General features: G+C 42.9%; 1 protein-coding gene across 1 annotated transcript in view; it reads right to left on the minus strand.

Annotated features, from left to right (window-relative positions):
* The window catches only part of GABRG3 (gamma-aminobutyric acid type A receptor subunit gamma3), a 296,269-nt gene that overhangs the window by 71,090 nt on the left and 198,521 nt on the right, over positions 1-26,658 (minus strand). The window lies entirely within an intron of this gene.

Here is a 26,658-nt window from a genome sequence, read left to right on the forward strand (position 1 = left end):
GAGCCGGCATTTCTCCATAGACAGTTTTCCAGGTCATGTGGCCAGCATGACTAAACCGCTTCTGGCGCAATGGAACACCATGACGGAAACCAGAGCGCATGGAAACACGTTTACCTTCCCACCGCAGTGGTACTTTATCTACTTGCACTGGCATACTTTCAAACTGCTAGGTTGGCAGGAGCTGGGACAGAGCAACAAGAGCTCACTCCATTGCAGGGATTCAAACTGCTGACCTTCTGATCAGCAAGCCCAAGAGGCTCAGTGGTTTAGACCACAGCACCACCCGCGTTTTAGTGCTACTACTAAAAGGCACCCTGCAGCCACAGCTATACTGGCAGCTTGGTTGCCATTTTGCATGGACCAGGGTCAATGACACAAATCTAGTATCATTCAGGGGCCTTATGGGAGGAAACTGTAGCTGCCACTAAAAATAAATGTTGAAGAATGTTTGAAGACAATTCTGCAAAGTGACCTTTTTGTAGGAGGGTGCAAAAAGAAAAATCTTTGAAATATTCTCAGCTGTGGGGAGGGAAGCCTTTGGAGAAATTTCAGGTCAGCTGCAGTTTCCATAAAATGAGCAATATTTTGATACAGTGCTTTAGTCCAAATCAGGTAGAATGGTGTTGACTCCTTCACTACATTTCTCTGCATCCATTCTGGAACCAGGGGCAAAGAACCATGAATATGAGGCACACATCATTCAATACTCCTACTAGACCTTTCTCCAATATTCATGCCTACAGTTGAGGATTCTGCCACAAAGCAGGTATGCTCCCACTCTATGTTTGAAGCTTTGCATTGATGCCTTTGACTATAGTCTGAGCCCAAGATTGTTCTCAATGTGAACAAAAGCAATTAAAAGGTGATCCAAATGGAAAATAATGGATTGTATCCATCTAACTTGTTTTCAGAGAAGACTCACTGACGTCAAAAGACCTGACCAACTTAAGCCTATTGATTTCAGTGGATATGCTCTGAATATGACTCAGTGGGATGCAGCCCAATCTCCATCCTTAGTCAAAGTGAACAGTCCATTAAAATCAGTCCATTAAAAAGGGGGCACTCTGACACCCACAAGAAGGGTTGAAAAAAACCTGAGGGTGCAGGAAGTCAGTGGCAGGCCTGCTCCACTTCCAGTAGTATGAGCCATACAGTCCAAAAATCTCTTTGTATAGCCTACTGTTCTATGCAGGCTTATATTTCAAGTGTAACCAACATGGTGCCCTTCAGATGTTGTGGACTACAACTTCCATCAGTCCTAGTCAGCGAAGTAAGGGATGTGTCAGGGGCTGGACTGAGGAGGAATGGTGGTGGCTGCCCTGCTTCTCCTGAACCTTCCTGAGAACAGGAGGACAGTATAGATTTAGAACAGTGGTTTGTTAGAAGGTCATAGTTCAGAGGCTGCAGAGGGAAGAAGCTGGGAAATGTTGGGAGAGGAATAGCAGGAAGAAGAAGCACCAGGGGAGAGACAGATGACAGACTCAGTGTCTTTGGAAAGTGTTCCTGACTCCTCCTCCCAGGACCAGGTGTGCACTGAGAGTAGTAGAACAGAAAGCTCAGAGGCAGAAAGCTCAGATTATCCGACACAGGGGTGACGTAGAATAGGAGAGACGTAGGGGGTGGGACTTTACTTGGAGCAATGCCATTATGTGAGAGGCAGTATCATCTGTCTCTCTCTGTGAATATTGAATAAAATACCATGGTAAGAATGTCTTGTTTTCCCAATTTTGGCTGCCAGCCTTGAGGGAGGGAGATCAGATTCCCTGAAGCCTGACAGGATGGTGGGAATAATATTCCAAAGCATCAGGATACTGCCACGGTGACTACCCCTGATATGTCCATTGATGGAGTAACAGCACAGGAAAGGGGATTAGGAGTTTGGGCACTGAATCATCCAGTTGCTACTACAGGCAGAGCGACATTAGGGTGAGGGCTTTAAAATTCTTCTTTTGTTTCAGCATTATGGATGCTCATAATACTCAAGAGCAAAAGCGAGAGGATAAATCACGGGCCGAACTATTTCATACGAAGCTGGGTGGCCTTGCTAGCACACACTGCTGATTCCGGTTAACCATCCACAGGCTTTTACACGAGGAGTGTTATATATGGCTTGAGGCATCTTTCGATTCTTGCTAATTCTCATAACGCGCTTTTGCAGCTTCCTCCAAGGGTTCTCACAACAAGGAATAATCAAGCTGTTCCCATCCATTCGATTAATAATTAAAGATTAAAATATCCTGAAGGAGGCAATGTCTAGACAGCGTTCAGGGGCTTAAGCATTTCAAGATGTCAGGGAAAGATATTGATCACAGCTGTCTATCCTGATGATAACACTTCGTTAGCAGCTTTCACCAAGGAATTGCATTGTGAAATCTACTCCAGAAAGTTTGTGCGTGCCTTTACGGCATGCTTCTTAAGGCCTTGATATACAAGCACACTTGACTGGAGAGAGCTATGCAATAAATTAAATAAATAAATAAATAAATAAATAAATAAATAAATAAATACGAAATCCTTCTCCCTGGCCTCTCGTCTTTCAGAGACTTTGATCTGTCGCAGCATTGGCCAGGAAGAGAACAAGGTACCTGGGGCTTGTAGCTTCTTACTTGGAAGCTGTTGAAACTGCTCTTCATACCAAATGCAGAGTGACTGCCAGGAGCACAGCAGTGCTTGAACTCTGGTTATTACTGGGATTTGCCACTGCTGGAGGGGGCTTGTCTCAGTATCTTTGAGTGTTGCTCAGTGGATTTTTTTGTATGTGTGTGATTTAGGTCTGACTGGAAGCAAGCAGCCCTAAAATCAATGCAACTCATTTCCACATAAATATGATAAGGATGGAGCTCTATGTCTGATCATTCACAAAGAATGATGTGGTGCTCTGCATGTTTCCTAAATGCATATATCAATGATGCTCCAGTTTACTTAGAAGAGGGATAAGGAACCAGTGACACTCCAGCTATTGCTGGACTCCAACTCCAATCAGCACACAATATGGCCAATGGACCGGAATGATGGGAGTTGGAGTCCAAGAACATCTGGAGGTCCACAGGTACCCACCTCTGAGGGAGAAGTAAAGGAATCCTAACAAAGTCCCTTTTCCAACACGGATAGCCAGATTTGTGGCTGGGGTTCCCCTCCAAATATCATAACACCTGTTTTAAAAGAGCTGCACTGGTTGCCATTTTGTTTCCAGGCCCAATTCAGGGTGCCCTAAATAACTCAGATCCTAAATATATGAAAGACTGCCTCCTTCCTACAGAACTTCTTGGGTGCAAAGATCAGCAGAGGGGCCCCTCTTGGTTGTTCCACAGATCTCAATAGCTTTGGGGGGGTTGGCACTCTCTAAGTTGTGGAACTCCCTCTCCACAGATGTGTGTCTAGTACCTTTGCTACGTAGCTTTCAAGGGATGCTGAAGATGCAGCTCTTTATCCTAGTTCTTGACACTTGAGGTGTATATTTCTAGGACCCACCTTATCTTTGTAATTTTAAGTTGTTTTAAATAGTGCCTTTAAATAGCGTGTTTAATTGTTGTTACCTGCCTTGGTAATATATATTGTAAATAATAATAATAATAATAATAATAATAATAATAATAATAATAATAATGTTTTAGGTTAATAAATATTTCATGTTTATTACTTCAGAGGAAAAGGAAGCTATTTTGCAGACTTGCCATAACTAAGTACCTTCACACACACACCCCAAACTGCAAAGTGAATGTAGACATTAGTCCTATTATACTTCCATTTTCTAAGCTGGCAAGCAATAGGTGGTCATTAACAAGGGAAACCCTCCGGGAGAAAGAAAGACTATCAACACTGCATAATGAAATTGTTCTAATAAAGCTTCACTGACACAAGACTTGAAGGCAAGCTCTTCAGTTTTAGTCTCTTACAGGGCTACAATGAAAGTCCTACAAATGCAGGCAAAAAAGAGGGGAGTGGGATGTAAAATGATGTTAATCCATGGCATATTTGGGCGATAACACACCACATGAAGGACAATAACCAATGTGAAATATAATAAGCAACAGGTGGGAAATGATAGCTCTGCTGATGCAATGAATGCCTGAAACTTTTACAAAGGCAGTAAAAACCAGGGGTGCTGAAGTTTGGACAGGAATATGGTGGTGAGTAGTAACATACATGTTGCCACAGTTCAGAAAACCGGGGCCTGTTAGGATTCAAGCTAAACCCACCCCTTTACAGTACAGGCTTGGAATGGGCACAGTCCAGCATCAGCATCCTTGACAACCTCTCTCTCTCTGCACTTGACAGAAGGATACATGGGAGATGTAGTTCACATGGACCTTGGCAACCCTCCTAGAGAACCAAGGTCTTGGGAACTATATCTCCCATGGGGGAAAACAGTGAAATTGGTAGCTTTTCATTTGAGGGATGGCATTCTTCCCTATAGAAATAGGGTAAGGAACCTTTTTTGGCCAGAGGGCCAGATCTTTATCCTGTCACCCCCTGGTGAGCCAGGTTTCAGAGGTGGGCAGGGTCTATCACCTGTCCATCACCTGACATCATTATGACATCAGGTGATGCCACCATGTCATTTGCTGTCAGCTATTGTGCTCCTCTTAGAACTGTCTGAAAGACCTTTTTAAAAAAAGTTTAATGATAAGTATTTTTCTCATGGGTAGCCACTGTTTCCAAAAGGAGAGAGGGGATAAAGGCTGTCTTTTGAAAGCATTATCTGCACACAGGACTTCTTCCTTTTGCAAAGAACCTTAACCTTACATGCCAGTGATATTTTTGAAAGGCAGTATTTTCTGCCTTCCTGCTCACTTGATGGGGAGGGGACAGGAAAAAGTGCCTTTTGGGAGCTTTTGCTGCCTGTAGGAAAAGTGTCCACTGGTTAGTGGAGGATTCAATCCTGCAGGAAAGCACATGTGAAGCAACAACCTGCAGGATTGAGCTCTCCCGTTCACCATGTGATCAGTAGGGTGAAGAAGTCAGCATTTCCTTCCTTTCCCATGACCTCCTGACCATATGTTTAATTAGGGTTTTAAAAAATCCTAGTTAAACGTTAGGTTCACCCACTGAATTGATTCAGGGTGAAGCCAGGTCGGGTTCCTCCTAGGTTGGCTCAGATACATAAGAGGGGGGAGGGGTGAACTGTTTGCACAGCCCTAATTCTAATACCACCACCATTAACATATGCATTTCTATGAACACTTCACCCTATTATTGTACACATTGGGTAAAGGTAAAGGGACCCCCTGACCATTAGGTCCACTTGTGGCTGACTCTGGGGTTGCAGCAGTCATCTTGCTTTATTGGCCGAGGGAGCTGGCATACAGCTTCCGGGTCATGTGGCCAGCTTGACTAAGTTCTGGTTCTGGCGAACCAGAGCAGCACATGGAAACACCGTTTATCTCTCCGTCGGAGCGGTCCCTATTTATCTACTTGCACTAATAATAATAATAATAATAATAATAATAATAATAATAATAACAACAACAACAACAATTTTTTATTTATACCCCGCCCTTCCCAGCCAAGGCCGGGCTCAGAGCGGCTTACAAGCAATAATAAAAACAAGATGAATGATTACAACTTAAAAACAAAAATAAAAAACAACATTAAAATAATGGAACATTAAAATATTAAAATGTAGCCTCATCGCAGGAGGAGAAGGAAAAGAAAAAAGAAAGAGAGGGAGGGAGGGAATCAAATTGGCTCCAAGCCAAAGGCCAGGCGGAACAACTCTGTCTTACAGGCCCTGCGGAAAGAAATCAGATCCTGCAGGGCCCTGGTCTCATGAGGCAGAGCGTTCCACCAGGCCGGAGCCAGAGTTGAAAAGGCCCTGGCTCTGGTTGAAGCCAATCTAACTTCCTTAGGGCCTGGGACCACAAAGGTGTTGTTATTTATGGACCTTGAGGCTCTCCGTGGAGCATACCAGGAGAGGCGGTCCCGTAGGTACGAGGGTCCTAGGCAGTGAAGGGCTTTAAAGGTCAAAACCAGCAGCTTAAATCTGGCCCTGTACTCCACCGGGAGCCAGTGCAGCTTGAAAAACACTGGGTGAATATGCTCCCATGGCAGAGACCCCGTGAGGAGCCTCACTGCAGCATTCTGTACCCGCTGGAGTTTCTGGGACAGCTTCAAGGGCACTTTGACGTGCTTTCGAGCTGCTAGGTTGGCAAGAGCAGGGACCAAGCAACTGGAGCTCACCCCGTTGCAGGGATTCAAACCACGACCTTCTGATCGGCAAGTCCTAGGCTCTGTGGTTTAACCCACAGCGCCACCCACTTCCCACACATTGGGTACGGCATTGCAAAATTCAGAGAAGTGTGAATTTTTGAAGATGCCTGTGTTTAGCTCCATGTACTGTATTTTCCTGCCTAGAAGACGCCCCCATGTATAAGACGACCTCTATTTTTTGAGCCCAAAATTAAGAAATAAATATTTTAAACATTCCATGTATAAGACGACCCCCCAATTTTAAACTTTTATACACGGAAAAATATGGGATCATTTCAGAAAGTGAAAATAAAATTGCCTAAAAATGTGACCTGAATCCAATCCTTCCTTCCACTGAGGGCTGCCACCACCCCCCCTGCTAAATACCCCAGGACACTCAGGCATGGGACCTGCCGGGAGCCGTTGCTGAAATCAGCTCTGCAGACAACCACTTAAAGGTAAGCTCCACCACTTCTAAAAGAGTGATGAACAGATATAAATTGGATACTGAAAACAGTACCCAGTTGTATCCATTTGCTGCTTGTGGTCTTTGTTTTAGGCTGGGGCTAAGCTGGACCAAATAGGCCCCATTCAGTTTAGTTTTTCATTCCTCCCAAAACTAATGCAAACACCTATTTATTGAGGTAGGGGTGTGTGTGTTAATGGTACTGTTGGAGTTGATCATGCTCCAGAATGAGAATGGAACAAATTTATTTGGGATTCTTGATACAGATACAGGCAGAGAAAACAAAAATAAAATTATTTTATGCTACAGGGGCTGCGAGAACATTAATTGCCAAAAATTGGAAAAAAGAAACAACACCAACAAAAAAATATGGCAAGATAAATTATTGGATTATATTGAATTGGCCAGATTGACAGAAGCTATCAGGGATCAGCCCAAACAAAAATTTCAAAAAGACTGGGGGAAATATAGAGAATATCTTAAAAAGCTATGCCCTCAAATTAATACTTGGGCTTGTTTCAATTAACTTCTGCAAAATAAATTAAGGTATGTAAGTCAAAAAGAAAAAGAAAAAGAGGTAATAAGGAATTAAGAAGGAAACAGTTTACAAAAACGGAAAGAGAACCATGTTGAGCATGAAGGAAGTCAATTGGAAGAAAAGAAGAAATGATGTATGGTATATATATTTATGTTAATTTGTTTGTATAATTTTTTTGTAAGTAACAATGTTTTAGTTGTATTTCTCTGTTGTTTGTTTTGTAAGTTTTAGTGTTGATTATGTATTATTTTTATGTTTAATTTGTATATGTGTGTCGTAAAATAAATTCAAATAATAATAATAAAAAAGAGAATGGAACAAATACTTCAGTATTTTCATTGTTTCAGTTCTCTCATATTTAGGGGGTAGGAGATGTTTCAATATCAGCATGCAGGAAACGATCCTTGATCAGTTCAGAATGGTGAATTTCCCCCTATTCCCCGCACACCCTCTGCTGTTAAAAGCTACTTCAAATCCTTAATCTCCTTGGGAAGGACAACATATTAGTCTCTCATGACAAACTCCTTCCTGAGTCAGCAAGAACCATCTTAGCCTAATAAATGATGCAAGGAAGTGAGAGGCATCTTGGGGCTGAAAAACAAATACTGATACAACAGCCATCGCAGAAGCTACAGGAAATAAATGAGATGAGAACTTTCCTGGTTAAAATAAATTAAACTATAATTCTTACACGGTGAGGGAAAGTGACTGAAAGCAGAACAGAGGGGGAGTGGGGGTAGAGAAAGGACGAAGCAATTTAAGATCCATCAGTCTGACATCGGAGAAACAAGCAAATGGAGTGAGGAATATAATGGAAACAGCAACGCTCCTAGTAATTGAGTAGCAGGCTAGGATAAAGTGCCTCATCCGACTTACATATATACCATTTGCAAAATTATTATTGATGTCAATGGAAGAAGAATTGGGTTCTCCTCAAACAAAATTAGGAAGATTTTCATAGTAACTCAGATTCCCTGTGGTCGGGAGCTGTCCATCTTTTTAACTTTGATTCTTTGGACTGAGGTTGGATTGGATTAAACTAGACTGCGAGGCACTTTGTTGAAATAACTGTAGTAGCCCTTAAGAGAATTACATTTTCCATGGGCCTTGGGCCCTTGTATACTGGTGCTCAGCACACCAGGACAATGAAGAGCATAGGAGCCAACTCCTAGGGGCCATGGGGGCTTTGGCTCCCCAATAAAATATTTGAGGCAGCCACCCGCCCCCAAGTTGATGGGCACTGCCATTCAAAAGGTATGTGTGCACTGTGCCATGTGATTGATTACATGGGGCAGGGCTTAACTGAGCTCCCACAATATTTTATTCAAGTTGGCACTTCTGTTGAAGAGGGAGAAAAGAGCCAAGCCCTTCTCTTCTCCTCTCTACATGTTACCACTGTGTACCCCAGAACTTCTGCCCCTTGCCAAGGAATGGCAAGGAGTTTTGAGAAGCTAGTGGAGGATCTTTCTGGGAATGTGAAGGCTGGGGAACAAGGGGAAGAAGCCAATAGTTCTCTCCTCTCGCTCTGATTTTGATTCAAGTCAGTGAAGATTTTTTTGGAGGGCTTAAAAGCTCCCTTCTTGTTTGAGGTGGTCTTTTACGGGCCCTCTAAATTATTCATCAGGATCAAAACTTTGCCGGTAAGTTTAGAAATCAGTTCCAAATCTGTTTTGCTATGCTGGGAAGAGAGACTGATTGCTAAACCACTCTAGGAATTGTACCTCTGTGAGGTTTCCTAGCAACTCTCAGTATTCTTAACAAACTAGAGCTGTCAGAATTCTTTGGGGGGAAGCCATGATTGGTATCATAGTGCTTTAAATGCATGGTGAATGTGGCTGAAGTGTGGACTTTTCTGTGAAAGATCTGTGAGCTCACATAAGTAATGAAAACAGATTCCTGGAATCAGGATGTGCACAGTGGAACTCTGTCCTTTAAGTCTAACTGTATGTCTTCTAGACCTGCTTCTACTTTGTAGATCTTGCAGTTCCAACAAAGAAAGGTCCAGGAAGCCTGACGTTTGCCCATACAGGCAACCCAGAAGCAAATCCTATATAGTGGTACCTTGGGTTAAGAGCTTAATTCATTCTGGAGGTCCGTTCTTAATTTGAGGTACCACTTTAGCTAATGGGGCCTCCCACTGCTGCCGCCACCGAGCAATTTCTGTTCTCATCCTGAAGCAAAGTTCTTAACCCGAGGTACTATTTCTGGGTTAGCGGAGTCTGTAACCTGAAGCGTCTGTAACCTGAGGTACCACTGTATTATTAAAAACAGGCTGTTTTGGATTCAATATACAGTGGTACCTCAGGTTACATACGCTTCAGGTTACATACGCTTCAGGTTACACACTCCGCTAACCCAGAAATAGTGCTTCAGGTTAAGAACTTTGCTTCAGGATGAGAACAGAAATCATGCTCCGGCGGCACGGCAGCAGCAGGAGGCCCCATTACCTAAAGTGGTGCTTCAGGTTAAGAACAGTTTCAGGTTAAGTATGGACCTCCAGAACAAATTAAGTACTTAACCCGAGGTACCATTGTACCATGAAAGAACTTCTGGAATATGGGCCTTCTCCCAGCAACCAGATGATAGGATCCAAGATGATACGTTTTATTAGATCAAGTTACTAGAGATGGGATACATTTTGCCCTAAATGCCTTCAAAAGTTCAAGAACTCATGGATTTTCTAAGACACTATTTTTGATTCTACTAGTGACTCATATTTAAGCAGATTATTAGACCAATATTGACTTGGATGGATGGACACTTGCAGTTCGGACACTTCCTGCTCTCTTCTCTACAGCAGTCCTCTGTACATCATCAACATGGTTAGAGACCCCCCCCCCAATACACGAAATGTGACATGGGGCTGCAACTGTGTATCTGTGTAGGAGTAGAGGCTATAACAATTTGCAACAGCTTCAGTTTTTGGTGATTGGTAATACCAATGAGCTATGAGCAATATGATTCTACAGAATTAAGCTTTTGATGATATTTAGGGATTAAGATAATCCTTGCCACCTGCCAAAGATGGGAAGGGGGTTCATCTTCAAAATGAGACTTTTGTTGATCATTAAAGAAATAAGCTGATTTGCAAAGATCTTACACCAGTCTACTGAGAGTCCCTTCCACTGTGAGCTTTGTTGTTCTTAAGATGGTTAATAGTTTTCTTTCTCTCTTCTATTTGAAAAGGAGTGTAGCTTCCAATCTCTCTATGTTCTCCACAGACAACTTTGCAATGGGCAATCTTTCAAAAATCAATTAATCTTACCAAATTCAAGCTGCACAGAACTATCTAAAGTCTGATATATATCTACTACAAGCTAGTTTGTTATATCTTCAAAGATTGAGGCATAATTAGCCACTTCTTTAAGAACTTTCTTTTCGTTCACCCAAATGCGGCCTGCCTTATTTTCAGTTTTGAAACATTTTCATTTTTAAATGTTCACCACCCAGTTTTTCCTGTCAAGGTTTTAACTATTCCGAGTCTTCATTTTGCAAGTATGATGTGTTATTGTCTGGTGTTTTATTGTGGGTATATTCTGCAACTTGTTATCGACACAATAATAATGCTTTAGCACTGGGTTTATTCTGCATTAGTTTGTTCTACAATGCTTCCTCAATGTTACCACATTATTTCTGTCCAGAGGGGCTTTAGCATAGCACAAGAGGAACAAAAAGAAAGCAGAACAATTGTGATAGACACAGTTATGGGATCTCAACAGGAAATTATGGGACAAGCACTGATTGGAAATGAAGCAGGGCGACTGCCATAAAACCTTTGCAGGCCAAATGGTATTGAAAGCGGGGTTACGTATGGCTGTCCCAATTGCGTCATGAGCACAAATAATCATGAATGCATAATAATAAGTCACACAAACCCTGTGCTCCCTTGCACTCTCTGCAGATTGTAACCCAGCTCATACTTCCTGTGGGATCGGGGCGGGGGGGGGGAAGAATCATCAATTAACTTGGAATTTGAGGGAACGTAAATTCTTCTTGCAAGAGACATTTATTCTGATGCCATTGCTTTCTAGTCAAGAAGAACAATGGTACCTAATCAATGACACCTAACCATGGAGAATGGTTAGAAAAGATTTGTACAATCACATATCCGTAGGATTCAAGAGGTATGGAATAAAATGTATGACCTGATTTAATAGGGCTCTAATGGGATTTAATGGGGTCATATGTTAATGAATGTATATTATTCTAAAAACCTAAAGTTTTTAGTAGGGGTCTTAGAATGCAGGCTTGTGACGTAATCATGAATTACACTGTTTACATTGTCTCCCGGGGTGCCAACTTGGATAAAATAGGGGGCAGGTAAGCTCCGCACCCACATTTTCAATCACCTGACGCTGTGCATGCATACCATTTGAATGGCAATGCCCATTAACCTTGGGGGGCCCTCACCCCCTCAAATATTTTATTCGGGGGGGCAAAGACCCCTCAGCCCCTCGGAGTTGGCTCCTATGTTCCCTCCACTCAAACTCAGGAAACTCCCGCAACCCTTTTTTCATTTCTGAGAGAGAAGGTTGCTGGTAACAGGGATACATATTAATACATGCATATAACTTTGTCATTCTATATTATACTGAAACTTTTATCACTTTATCATTGATACCTGCCCCCTTGGATAAATTGTGATAAACGTATTCTAAATAAATTATTATCCTTGTTTTCTTTCTTCTGCCCAATAGAGAAAACCCCTCATTTGGTACAATTTTTTGGCTCAAATATTCATCTCCCCCCCCCCAACGAGTTTCTTTGTAACAGACTCAAATCCCCTTTTTATTTCTTGAGCTTATTCTTAATCTTTTTTTTTTCTTTTGGCACAGCTATTCAAGTCCTGCTCATTAATTCAAATTGTTTTAATTAAAAGAAAAGAGAGAAAGAGAAAGAGAAAGAGAGAGAGAGAGAGAGAGAGAGAGAGGGAATGAGTTGCAAATATTTTAATTATTAGCTTCTGCCTCTTGTTCTGGATTATCCTCTTGATCACCTTTAAATGAGTATGTTTGTGTTGCTCTTGTCTCTCTAATGCTTCTGCCAACTGTCAGGCTTCAGCAGTCTTTACTTGTCCTCAGTCTTTCCAAACCCCCCCCCCATGTTTTAGGCCTTGGCGCCTTGTCTTAGGTGCCTGGCTAAACCGCAGCTATTAGAAATCAGGCAGACACCATCCCTGCTAATTTGCAGACACCAGGTTAAAACAGTTCTGTTTCAGGAACCTTTGCACCACGAACGTTGTCCTAATGTTCTGCTCTCTGATGTTTTCATCGAAGTTGTGGTTATATATATATATATATATATATATATATATATATATTGTAGGTTTTATTCCCCCCCCCCAATCATATTTAAGACTTGCGGTGGGAAGCAGGGTATACAGTTATTAAATAAATAAAATTTCAGAAAGCTTTCAGTTGAACGATGGGGTCATTTTTATATTTATATGTCTTCATTCTGGCTGAGCCACTTCTACATCAAACACGCCCCACCAGTGTTGTAGCTTCATGCTCTGACACTGGGGGCAGAGAGCAGGCGGGGGCGGGGTTGGTGCGCGTCCTGGGGACGTGGTGCGCCGCCTGCGGGGATGTGGTGCCCAGCACAGGGAGAGTGCAGCTGCGATGGCACCCTACCGGGATCGTGGTACCGGGGGCAGTGTGCTTCCCCTGCCCCCCTCTTCCTCCACCAGTGCGCCCCACTCTCCCTTCTGTTCTTGATGCAGGACTGGTGCAAGAGTGTCTGTGAGTGTGAGTGACTGTGGATGCAATTTTTGGGTTTTGACGCTTGAGGTGTATATTTTTAGAAACCACCTTATTTTTTGTAATTTTAAGTTGTTTCGATGATTAATACTATTGTGTAATGTTGTGTTCTAATATTAATGTTGCGTTTTAATTGTTGTAACCCACCCTCAGACCTTAGAGTGAAGGATGGGTAACTAGTAATCACAATCACATGCACTTTTTTGTTTCTATAAATTGCAGATGTCAAGGAAATAAGCAGCTATCTTACTTTTACTTACTTTTAAAAGACATTTGAAGGCAGCCCTGTTAAGGGAAGTTTTTAATATTTAATGCTGTATTGTTTTTAACACTCGATTGGGAGCCACCCAGAGTGGCTGGGGAAACTCAGCTGGATGGGCGGGGTATAAATAAATTATGATGATGATGATGATGATGATGATGAAAGGGACATAAAACTATTTCTCTGTCATGCTCTTCACCAAAAGTGCCCCTCCTAAGCTTCTATTTGCATTTAAAGGGAACCTACCATCATTGCCAGCAAATAAATAAAATTTCCATAGATCACAACATCTTAATTATAGAGGCTTCACAAACATTTTAAAAGATAGGTGAGGTGACTTAGAGTCTATTCACTTTATTATGTTAAAGTATATTTTAAAAATTAAATGGGTAAAAGGTAAAGGACGGTTAAATCCTGTCAAAGGCAACTATGGGGTTGCAGTGCTCATCTCGCTTCAGGCCGAGGGAGCCGGCGTTTGCCCACAGACAGCTCCCGGGTCATGTGGCCTTCCCGCCGCAGTGGTACCTCTTTATCTGCTTGCACTGGCATGCTTTCGAACTGCTAGGTTGGCAGGAGCTGGGACAGAGCAACAGGAGCTCACCCTGGCGCGGGGATTCAAACAGCTGACCACAGCACCACCTGCGTAACTTAAAAATTAAATAACAACAAGATCAAACAGGTGACATCCTTCTTCAGGCCCTGTTTAACTATCTGAATGTATCACCCACTCAACTTGAATCTTGCTCCCAGAAGATCTGAGAGAAACCTGATCTTGCCTTTCACACTCTTAAAAGAGCTCTGAGAGTCATGAATCATGGTGATACATTGCTGATTAAGTTAAGTGAAAATTATTTTTCTCACTTGTTAAAATGCATTTGTCTCAAGGTGAATGAAGAGCACGTCAGTCTCCCTATTTTGCCGGGGGGGGAGGGGGGTTGGGAGATTGCTGCATTTCTCCCAGCTGTATAGAAATCAAGAGGGAAGTTTTCTTCCCCTATGCTCCTATATAGGCAATTAGTGCATTCATTTCTGTCAGGGCTCATGTGGAAAAAGGATACCACCAAGAATGCCAAAGGAATAAATTAAGGAATATATTAAGAGGAGGAAAGAATTTTTTAATAGCCTTACCACCAAATTTTGCCTAAAGTGAAATTTGAGGGAAATTTGAATTTCCCTGCTCTGGTGAAAATATCAGTAGACTAGGGTTGCTATAGTTAAAGGTAAAGGTACCCCTGCCCGTACGGGCCAGTCTTGCCAGACTCTAGGGTTGTGCGCTCAGCCAGCGCTGTCCGCAGACACTTCTGGGTCACGTGGCCAGCGTGACAAGCTGAATCTGGCGAGCCAGCGCAGCACACGGAACGCCGTTTACCTTCCCACTGGTAAGCGGTCCCTATTTATCTACTTGCACCCGAAGGTGCTTTCGAACTGCTAGGTTGGCAGGCGCTGGGACCGAACAACGGGAGCGCACCTCGCTGCGGGGATTCGAACCGCCGACCATGCGATCGGCAAGTCCTAGGCACTGAGGTTTTACCCACAGCACCACCCGCATCCCAGGGTTGCTCTACATCCAGAATTAAACTAAAATGTCTGGGAAAATCCAGATGTCTGGCAACCCATGTTGGCAGTGTTGTTTTGGGTGATTTTCCTAAAAAATATATATCTCAAAAACTTCATTTTGCCAAAAAAAGCTCAGAAAGAAAGAAGCTCTACAACCTTGGGGGGGAATTATAAATAAATATGGCAACCCTACAGCAGACATTTCAAGGGACCCTAAAAACGTAGGAAGTGTGTTGATGGATTTTGCTTTTTAGCACGACATAGCCTGGGGACCCAATTGGAAGAACTCTGCTACACACTCCATACTGAATGCTTGGAGTAATTTCTTACTTGTGTGTTTGCTATACCAATTAATATTCATTAATCAGCAACAATCTCAAAAAGCAATTAAGGAGTGATGTTGACACTTGGGAGTATTTGACTACAGTATGTCATCCTGCTCAATTAGTACAGTGCTGGCTATGGAACAAGGTTCTGATTTTAATAGTTATTCTGGGGTGGGATGATATGAAGGGTTTTTGTTTCTTAAAAAAAAAAAGCAATTTAGGCTACAGGAATGCAAATAGCCTCCAAGAAAAAAATGCAAATGTGTGTATTTGTTTTAAAAACGGCAGACACACGAGAGCATCAAACAACTTGCCGGATGCCTCGGGCCACACAAAGAATGCAGGATACAAGCAAGCAATGATGTGTCAGCTGTCAACGGCATTGCAGCACATATAGCGCCATAGGCTTGCCATATGCAAGCTGCGATTCTGAAACATTTAATCATGTCTAAATAAATTTAATGAGCTGGAAAAATGGCCTGATAGCTTTAAAAACATCTAATGGCACTGAAAGCTACTCAATTACAATGCTATTACTGTTTTCCCAATCATTGTGCATTGTCCCTGTCATCTGTACGCATCATAGTAGTACTTTCAGTTTTGCTGAAACTCTTTAAGTGAATAAATAGTAATACAGTGGTACCTCTGGTTACATACTTAATTCGTTCCGGAGGTCCGTTCTTAACCTGAAGCACCACTTTAGTTAATGGGGCCTCCCACTGCTGCCGTGCCGCCACCGCTGCCGCTATGCGATTTCTGTTCTCATCCTGAAGCAAAGTTCTTAACCCGAGGTACTATTTCTGGGTTAGCAGAGTCTGTAACCTGAAGCTTATGTAACCCGAGGTACCTATGGTAGGATATGTGCCATCCCATAGTTTGCATGTGATATAATGTGAAACACGGGCAGCCTGGATGCCCAGCTGCTGCACCCAGAGGATGTGTCTGGAGTTTCACCTTCTGAAATATGGCAACCGTACTACAGAGCAACCTAGAACTAGTTGAAAATATATATCAAAGCCTCAATCCTGCCTGAAAGGAGGAAACAGATGTATGTTGTTCCACAATCTAACTCAGACAGAAGCCATCACTGAAGAAATGACATCAATCAGCCAGGAATCACATGTATAGCTCAGCCAGCTTTCAGTCAAGTTGTCTTCCCTGAGGAGCTACCCAGTTGCAACAGCTGAGCCCTGCCTTGCTATATGATGGCTTTCCTAGAGGTTGTTTCCTTGCTCACACCTGGTAGCTTCTAGTGGGCCAAATGTGGCTTATTCCCTAAATGAGCACTCTATTAATCGCAAGCTTGTTCTCTAACACTTTGTCTTTTCAAAAGTCACCATCTGCTGTTTATTCTTCATCCCAGTTGTGTTTTCTGCAGCTTTGATTTCTGATCCGTCATCACTTTCCTGGGCGAGTCTTCATGCCTTCTGCTCTGCTCTGACTTCCCTTTTGCATCCCAGCTGTAACACTTGTTTCCACTTCTTCCCCATCCCAGCTTGGCTCCAGACCATAAGCCAATCACAAATGGCCTTCCTAGCTCTAAACATTTGTTTTGGTTCTGGCAGCATATCTCCCAGTTCTTTATATAAGATGGGAAGAGTAAATCACAAAGACTCCTTGGGTCAGCAGCTGGGTTTTTTTGGGGGAGGAACACTGGGTACATTCAGACATGGGAATTACTGCGTTAGTTTTCCTGATTATAATGTTAGCACTTCTATCCCAGAGCCTTTTAAATTGTATTACCTGCTCTGTTGTGGAACTGTGGCTTTGTAATCGATATACTACCCTCTAAATGTTGTGTCTGCTGCCCCTTGCTAAATTTTACAGGACACGAAAGAACTACATGCTGGAATGCCACCTCAAATTTCACCAGTGCAAAGCTCCTGTGATTTTCTGGGTTGCAAATGGATTTTTTTCTGGAAGCAAACATGGAATTGGGTGCTAAACTTCCTCTAGATTCTGTGAGTTTTCCACAAATGGCTTTTCCACTGTGTGAAAGATCACATAAAAGGTGGAAATTATTAGGTGAGGAAACAAATAAAGTGCTCTCTGAATGCAACTTTGGTGAAGTGATGGAGGAATAATGGACTAGCACTTCAACACCACTCCCATTCGACTGACTTGTCAGTAAATATCAGTGAATTTGGCCTGGGGCCTCCAGCAATTGACTCATAGTATATATTATAGACCATTCACTTAAAAAAAATCACAAAGACAGACAACGTCTCTTAGAGAATGAAGTTGCGGTGGGGAGTTATAAAAAAAGGATTTTGAAAATCAGCACTACTAACGCATACCTCCCCCCCCCAAAAAAAACAACTTTTAGAAACCCTGAAGTAACAACAGTATTATTCTGAACTATTATTTAGCAAGGGGCCATAGCTCAGTGGTGGAGTACATGCATAAAGTCGCCACAACTCCAGCCAAAATAGACCACTTAGCTGAATGGACAGACAGTTTAACCTGGTAGAAGACAACAATGCCCAAAAAGGAGAGAGAGAGAGAGAGAGAAGGAGGGAGGGAGAGGGATACCCAAAATTGATATAGGACGGGCTTTAGAGATGGATGGATCTGTCAATTTGGGATCTTTCAGTTTCTCATTTTTCCAATCTTAAACTCAGTTCTCCACCTATCTGTAACAATTTGCGATTTAAAAAAAATGAAAATTCACCAGTATTTTGTTGCTAACTTCTCTAATAACCATAATTTTATCTGCAGGTGGGTTTTTAAATTTTACACAATTTTTTTGCAAGCAATTTCCCCTAATATAATGCATTTTTTGTTAACATTGGTAGGAGGACTGCACTGAAAAATCCAGATATTTTAAGGATGCCTCTATTTCAGTTTACACATTGAGTGGGAGTCACTGAATGAACCATGTCAGTGGAGGCCATGCACAAAGGCTTCTGCGTGTGCAATGGGATTTTCCCCTCTCTCCTCCCCATGCCCCCTGAAATTGGCTGGGGTGTGTGCATGTTGAAAGAACCCCCCTAAACAGTATGTAAGACAGGTGAGGGGGATTGTTCCACCTGGTGAGTTGATATGCTTGCACAGACAGAGTGCTCAAAGTAGTGAGACATTGAATTCCGCCCATTGTTTTGGAAAGTGCAAAATTCAGAGATTTTCCTTTAACTGAAAACTCAGCCGATTATCCACCACAATTCCTATGTGGCACACACAGTTCTGTCCTCAGCAGAATAGGGGAATCATAGGCTCAGAAGGAATGGTGGGTTGGGGCAGGGAATGCCATCACTGCCCTTCCACAAACCCTCGAGGCACCCACTTCATTCTTCCTAATGGTCTAGTGGGTCCTGCATGATGGTCTTCAACAAGGTTCCAGCTCAACAGACCTTAATTTTAAGATTTCTCTCCTGCACATAAATTGACATGCAAAATCCACTCTACGGTGCTAATAATATGGAGTTTCCCTGTAAACTACTGATAGTGACATTGAGTGGTGAAAGTCACTGTGAATATATAAAGAGCAGTCACAGCAGAAACTTGACATTCTTAAATTGCAATGTTTCCAATACATAGGAAAGTTCATATTTCCTTTCTAAAATGTGATAATGCAATGTTGACTCTGTGCCAAATGGCTCTAAGCACTTCTGTCAGACAGTCAGCAAGGCTGAATATGGCTACAGTCTGCTTTGTTTAGTAAAGCCTGACAAATCAAGATGTTTCACTTCATCATCATTAATATTTTGTGTACCCACATTACGAGGGTTACACAAAATAGGTTATTTTTTTCTGAAATATTTTGAGAAGCCTCTAAATACTTGGACTGGGTGATGACGACTTTGTAGGTAGGGATTCTATCTGGAAGGAAAGCTATACACCAGGGGTCAGCAAACTTTTTCAGCGCACTGTCCCTCAGACCTTGTGGGGGGCCGGATTATATTTGGGGGGGGGGAAATGAAAGAACTCCTATGCCCCACAAATAACCCAGAGATGCATTTTAAATAAAAGGACACAATCTACTCATGTAGAAACATGCTGATTCCTGTACCGTCCACAGGCTGGACTTAGAAGGTGATTGGGTCGGATCCGGCCCCTGGGCCTTAGTTTGCCTACCCATGCTATACACTGTATAGTATTCAATGATCATTTTATTGCTCTGTGTGGTGTTTGCCCTCCTAGATGTGTGACATCATACTGGGTTCATAAGGAAAGGGTTAACTAATTGTAAAATGACTAACCAATGGGAACCCAAGGGGAGGAGTTAGAGTTAGTGTTAGGGTGGTTAAGAAGTCAGTCTGGAGTTAGAGAAGAGACAGGGAGGATAAGTCTGTGGGTTGGGCTAGTCTGACGTGAGAGAATTTGTTAAGAGGAGTCAGTCAAACAGTTGATATAATCAGTCAGAAGGTATTAGGAAGGTATAGGCCAGTAAGGAAACTAAAATTAAGAAACTGACAGGAATATTATCTGAGAAACCATAAACTTGTTAATGCATATAAAATAAACTTGTTTATTTGATTCAATTTTAACAACTGTCTGGACTCAGAGTTTTACCTGAGAGTAACGGGTTGGTGGCAGCGGGGAAGCGAGCACAGTGGTGGCACAGGGATCAATAGACCATTAAACGTCCAGGGACCCTGTGTGATCGCCACACTCTGTTTCCCTTTTTTGCCTTTAAGATAACATATAATAGAAATTCAGAGTTGGAAGGGACCCTGAGGGTCATCTTGTCCAACCCCCTGCAATTGCTTTCGATTCAAAATATTGTAAACTGCTTTGGTTTTTTAAAAAAACAATCAAGTGGTATATAAATGTTATGAACTAAAGAAATACAATGTTGTGTGACAGAGAGACCAAGTTGCATTTACACTTGTAGATCCCCATCTCCCCAATAGGAGGGATGTATCCTTGTTTTACTGTGTCCACTATGACAACAATGTCCATCATGACAAGGGATGATTTCAGCATTTCAGCAATTTAATAGCTTGATGGCTCGGGCGATTATTTTAGCTTTTAGTGCCCACCTTATCTGTCTCCAGGTTCATCTTTGCAAGGGCTTTCTCTGCCAAATTGCCTTGCTCTTCTACCAACAACTGTCAAAGCTATCAGGGAAACAGAATCTGACAGTTTCCTGGATAAGCCCCCGCAGCAAGACAAAGCAGTAGTTATAGGTGCTCTGCTTCTTGAAGCCCAGGTAGAATTACTGGCCACTGTCCAAAAGAGTCACACAAGTCAGGCAGGGGAAATGCACAGCCAGAGGTCTTTTCAAATGTGTTTTTTATTCTCCAGCAGACCACCTGGATGAGCAGGCAGGCTGGTTTTAAATAGAACAGTGACTTGGCTGCTCTACTGGGTGATCAGCTACAACGGGGCAGTGGGGAATCACAATGCCTCCGACTGCAGACATGATTCTTCTCTGCCTTTACAATGGCGTGCCTAAAATTGCACATTACCTGCAGGTCATTCGCCAAGGAAGACCCTGGTGTTTGCTTTTATAGTGGCTATTTTTGTTTTTATGGAAGGGGAGTCAGGAGACTGAGTCGATCTACAGCTACCAGAATAAACCGCCCTTTGTGGAGACCTCCCATATGGACAGTGTGTTTCTGTTGTTTATACGGCAGAAGCTGGTTGCATTTATTTAATCTAAAGACTTATACAGTGGTACCTCAGGTTAAGTACTTAATTCGTTCCGGAGGTCCGTTCTTAACCTGAAACTGTTCTTAACCTGAAGCACCACTTTAGCTAATGGGGCCTCCTCCTGCTGCTGCGCTGCCGGAGCATGATTTCTGTTCTCATCCTGAAGCAAAGTTCTTAACCTGAGGTAATATTTCTGGGTTAGCGGAGTCTGTAACCTGAAGCGTATGTAACCTGAAGCGTATGTAACCTGAGGTACCACTGTACTGTTTTGGGAGGGCTCCTTTTCAGGATGCCTGCCAGCCAGTCAGTTATACCTTTCTCCAGGGCACCCCATTCTATCCCACTTCCCCCCACTTTTCTATTTCTCTCCTCCTTGACAAGACACTTGTACTGTGTAATCACAGAGTTTTCTGTATTGGTGGACTTTTGCTCCTACATTTCGCCCCATAAATTTATGCCACTTCCAAATCCTAAGGAAAGGGGAGATCAATCCATAAGGAAAGCAGGAATGCTTGCACTAATGGAACAATCTCCTTAATCTTATGTTGAATTCCACCCTTTGGCCTTCCTCGAGTCCACTGACACCTCTCTTGTTCCTTTGGCTACAGTCTGTCGACACTCATCAGCTCAGTTTACTCTTAGAGGGAACAGTAGTTTAACATGCTAAAATATGAAGCTGTCTTTGAGTGGTTCTCTAATTGACACTTCCCATTGCCATCATTTATAATTTACTTTCCAATTAGGCAAATAAAGTGTTCTACCTATACATTAAGCACAAGCTAGGCAGGCTGCTGCTGTGCTATCCAGTCTTCATTTAGTAGCAGTTTCCACTCTGATTCTAAATGCAATATGTGGAAATAAATGTAACTAGTTCTGTAGGACAGAAGGCAACTGTGTATTTATGCGGGGGGTGGGGGTGGAGACACACACACAATTGTTGCATGTTTACAGATGCAACACAACAGCTTTTAAACAGGTTTTTACACCCATCAGCCCTTTATCCCCCATAAAGACCACAATCTCCTGTATGGTGAATACACTAACCAGGTAACTCTATACATATGTGCTCAGATGAGAGTTCTATGGCAATTACTCTAGTGTAAATGTATATAGCACCACTGGGCTTCACATGGTCATCTGCTATTGCTTGTAGAGAGATTTTGAAATTAGGCAATCTGTCCCTCCCCAGGCAGCCTGCTGGGTGGGAAGGAAGACAGAGAGTGGGGGAATAGGGTGGCATAAAAAGAAATTCATATAATTCATTTAAACCAGCTGCAGCTGCAAGAGCAAAATCCCTGTGTCTTCTGCATTCAGTGGTATTTCAAACATGTCTAGGGGAAAATCCAGCGGCATCACTTAAAATCTTCCGAATGTCATTTCCATTATGCCTGTGTTACTTATCTTTTTTGTATTATTATTATTCTGAGGCCTCACTTTTAAACTTGCTTCACTTTCTATCTTTCAAATCCAGGACTAATAATCCATTCCACAGCTGAGCACACAGAGGTACAGGCTCACAGCTGAGTGCATGCAGACAGCCTGCTGCTGTGTATGACAGTCTGTCGACTGTGTACAGTTCCAACATGGTAAGAAGAATAGAAGAGGGCATATCATGGACATAAGATCAAAATACAGTGGTACCTCGGGTTAAGAACTTAATTCGTTCTGGAAGTCCATTCTTAACCTGAAACTGTTCTTAACCTGAGGTACCACTTTAGCTAATGGGACCTCCTGCTGCCACCGTGCGATTTCTGTTCTCATCCTGAAGCAAAGTTCTTAACCCGACGTATTATTTCTGGGTTAGTGGAGTCTGTAACTTGAAGCGTCTGTAACCCGAGGTACCACTGTACCAGCTCTTTCTGGACCCCCCAAAGGGAATGATTTCCCCAGGTCTGCCCTCCATTTTGCTTCTATGAAGTTACTGATCATTTGATCAATCATGGTTGGAAGGGATCTATCATTTCCAATTTATCAACAGGCTTTGCTATTGAATATTTCTCTCTACTGAAGCCTTCCAATACCTTTCAGTATAAAGTACTTTGGGTATATATAGTTCTCAAAGTTCAAGTCTACCAAGACATAATCAACTGACTGTTCCCTTGACTTATCAAAGCTTTTGTTGGGGAATGAGTTTGCCTTTATGGCTCTTTACTCTTGTTTGTCTCCTGCTTCTGGCAAATAATGCAATTCTATAAAAGCACCAACGTACTAAGTACATATTAACATTTTGCAATGCTTTTATTTCACATTCACCTTCCAGAGTCTTTTATTTATATGAATACACTGTTCATAAGTATCTTGAACTGCCTAACATTTTATTTCCATCTATACAAGGAACCTGACTTTTAAAACACACCCTAGTCAGTTATTAGGTGGTTAAATCTCACTCCAAAGGTAGCACTATTCCTGAGCACCTATTTACTTAGAAGTCTCCAAGAACTGATTTGCATAATTAAAATGACAACAGCTATTTAATGGAAAGGAAAAATCAGAAGTGCATTTAGAGTGTGCTCCCCATTCTTCCTTTGAATTGCTGGCTTGCATCCAAGCCACAGTTGTGAAGGCTATTTTTCTGCACCCACAAGGGAAGAATATTTTGGTCACCTGACACCACTGTGCTGTCAGATGATTGACACTTCATGTGAAAATGATCCATGGGATGGATGAGTTCAGGGGAAGGATTTTTCTTTTAATAAACCCACTGGTTAATGGAGCACAAAATTATGAGCAAAAATATGTAAAAAGGACAAAGACCTAGAAATGTTCCAGTTACACAGACAACACCCAATAGTATGGAGTAGAAGGGGAGGGGAGGAGTTCTAAGGGCCAATCAGGGTAGAAGGGAAGGGGAGGAGTAGACGGGAAGGGGAGGAGTTCTAAGGGCCAATCAGGGTAGAAGGGGAGGAGTTCTAAGGGCCAATCAGGGGCCCCCCTAAAAAAGAAATCTACCTGGTCCCCAAAAAGAGCAAGTAGGAAAGCTCACACTGAAATGGGCAGAAGTGTAGGGGCCAAAAGAAAAAGAGGGAAGAGTGTGGGGCAGAGTTGACTTAAATAGCCTGGTCTCTTTCTCTTCCCCACTGGGCAAAGCACTCACATGCTATGTCACAGTCCTCCCCTGGAAGACCCAACTCTCATTTTCTTCTGGGGAGGAGGTTCTGGCAAACCAGCTTTTCCCTTCAAGACGGGGAATGGTATTCTCCCAGGGCAGGAAGTTCATGAATCCCACATCACAGAGCTTCCAAGTGCCCCTGTTCTCCAGGACAGACTCGGATTTACAGAAGCCACCGTGGTTTCTGATTTGATCCCAGAATGTCCCTCTTGTTTTTAGGACATCCCTATTTTCATCAGAGAAATGTTGGAGGGTATGATCTCAGGGTTCTTAGCAAACCAAAATACAGAAAGCATGCAACAAATCCATTGTGCGACTGAATTTTCAACGTTATTTTTGTAGTCGGGGCTACTGCAGAAGCTGCACAGTAAACTTGGCACAGGTCCGGAGGTGGCAAAGAAAAGACTCTGATTCTGGAGGAGCTTTGATGTACATTCCCACCCACACATTCTGATGGGGATCAGTTCTAATTAGAACATCACATGTAACCACCTGAAGTGTAGTGGAGAGTGAAGGAGATGCAAAATTTCATTTCCCAATGAATAATTTAATATTTGCAAGGCGTGCTTTAAAGGGGGGGGCATGTAAGCAACAAATCTTCCCCAAAAACATACAAAAATGTGCCTTTTTATTCAAAATAGTTGAGTCAGAAAGATTGCCCTGGCAGCTGTTTTCATGGCAACCACTTTGGACATTAGCCATTAAATGAAGAAAGGGATGACCTGGAATAAACTCAAACATCCCGAGCATCTGGAAGATGAAAGGACAGGCTTCTGTACCTTTTCTTCCCTAGTCCTGTGAAATTTTGGGAAGTACTGTATGTGATGGCCTTAACACCTGAGGTTACTGCTTAGAATTCCTAAGGACCAGAAGCAGCTCATTCAATGGAATGAAGCTGCCACACTGGGTTTCTGGAAGGAGGGCTGCTATTGGTTACCAGGAGGGAGTGGGCGGCAAGGCACCAAGCATATTGGCGCAGTGCAAATGTATTGGCAGATGGAGTAGATTGACTCTACTGGTGTGTTTGCACCACACTAATCTCCCCCTGCCTTGCCCCAACCATGCCAGTAGAGTACAGTGTGCCCCACCTAAGGACAAAACATTAGCTATGGTTGGAGAAAGGGGACGCGGGTGGTGCTGTGGGTTAAATCACAGAGCCTAGGACTTGCCGATCAGAAGGTTGGCAATTCGAATCCCTGCGACGGAGTGAGTTCCCGTTGCTCGCTCCCTGTTCCTGCCAACCTAGCAGTTCAAAAGCATGTCAAAGTGCAAGTAGATAAATAGGTACCGCTACGGCGGGAAGGTAAACGGTGTTTCTGTGCGCTGCTCTGGTTTGCCAGAAGCGGCTTAGTCATGCTGGCCACATGATCCGGCAGCTGTACGCCGGCTCCCTCGGCCAATAATGCGAGATGAGCGCCGCAACCCCAGAGTCAGCCACGACTGGACCTAACGTTCAGGGATCCCTTTACCTTTACCTTTATGGTTGGAGAAAGGTCCTCTCCCCTCTTTTATGTACCTTTCTTTCCAATGAAGGTGGTGGGAAATTTAGTGATTCCCCCCCCCCTTTGGAGTGGGTCCTTTAGTAAACATGCATTCATACAAAGAGGCCTGGTGGCTTTCTGACCACTCACTTCTTCCTTTACAAACTCCCTGAGATGCTGGGAAGCATGCAAATGAAAGCTTGTGTCAGGGGTGGGGAAACTACAATTCCCATCATCCCTGGCAATTGGCCATGCTGGCTGGGGCTGGTGGGAGCTGGAGTCCAAGAACTCCTGGAAGACCACAGGTTCTCCAAACCCTAGTTTATGATACATTTGTTTGTCCTGAGGCATCGTAGGACTCGTACCATTTCTGTTTACTTTGAACACCTTCAACTTGTCATCAGAATAACTGAAGGGGCAGGGAGGCAGCTGAGAGGTGGCAGCTGAAAGGTGAAAATGGCTTGTCTGCTTCTTATTTATTTCTAGAGAATGTGGAGTTACTTTTCCTCAGATGCCAGTTTTCCTCTTTTGAATATGAGGTGGGCGTTTTGACAAGATTGTGACAGCCAAATCCTGAATTTATGTAATCTCTGACATTAATTTCTTCACAAATTTATGATGGGTTCCAAGATTTGCCTATCACCTGCTATCATCTGGGGCTGGTAGATTTACAGTTAATCAGAACCTGACATACATTAGACTTATTAAGAAACGCCTGCTGTAATTATCACCATGTTTTTCTTCCCTATCGTATATACTCGCTGATTGGGCCATGTTTCTTGCACCATCTGTTATTGCACAGGGGAGATAAAGGACACTTTCCCAAGTATTTTTTAATGGGAAAATCCATATTTCAGATCAGCATACAAATCAAGATTTCAACTGAATATTGTATCACACTTGTTAATACATAATACCTATTTAATATCTCTACAGCACGGAAGGCTACGCATATATTTTGACTGGCTTTGATGAGCTATTCTGATGTCACAGTAAGACTTCCTGGGTAAAGATGTCGTAGATCTGTCTCAGGAATGACACTGAGGGCAGATTATTGATATGAAGTCTCTCTCTCTCTCTCTCTCTCTCTCTCTCTCTCTCTCTCTCTCTGTCTCTCTCTCTCTCTCTCTCTGTGTGTGTGTGTGTGTGTGTGTGTGTGTGTGAGAGAGAGAGAGAGAGAGAGAGAGAATGCCCTAGAGAGCCAGTGTGGTGTAGTGGTTAAGAGCGGTAGTTTTGTAATCTGGGGAACCAGGTTCGCGTCTCCGCTCCTCCACATGCAGCTGCTGGGTGACCTTGGGCTAGTCACACTTCTCTGAAGTCTCTCAGCCCCACTCACCTCACAGAGTGTTTGTTGTGGGGGAGGAAGGGAAAGGAGA

Source organism: Podarcis raffonei, chromosome 4, assembly GCF_027172205.1.
Source record: "Podarcis raffonei isolate rPodRaf1 chromosome 4, rPodRaf1.pri, whole genome shotgun sequence".
In the NCBI taxonomy this organism is placed as follows: domain Eukaryota; kingdom Metazoa; phylum Chordata; class Lepidosauria; order Squamata; family Lacertidae; genus Podarcis; species Podarcis raffonei.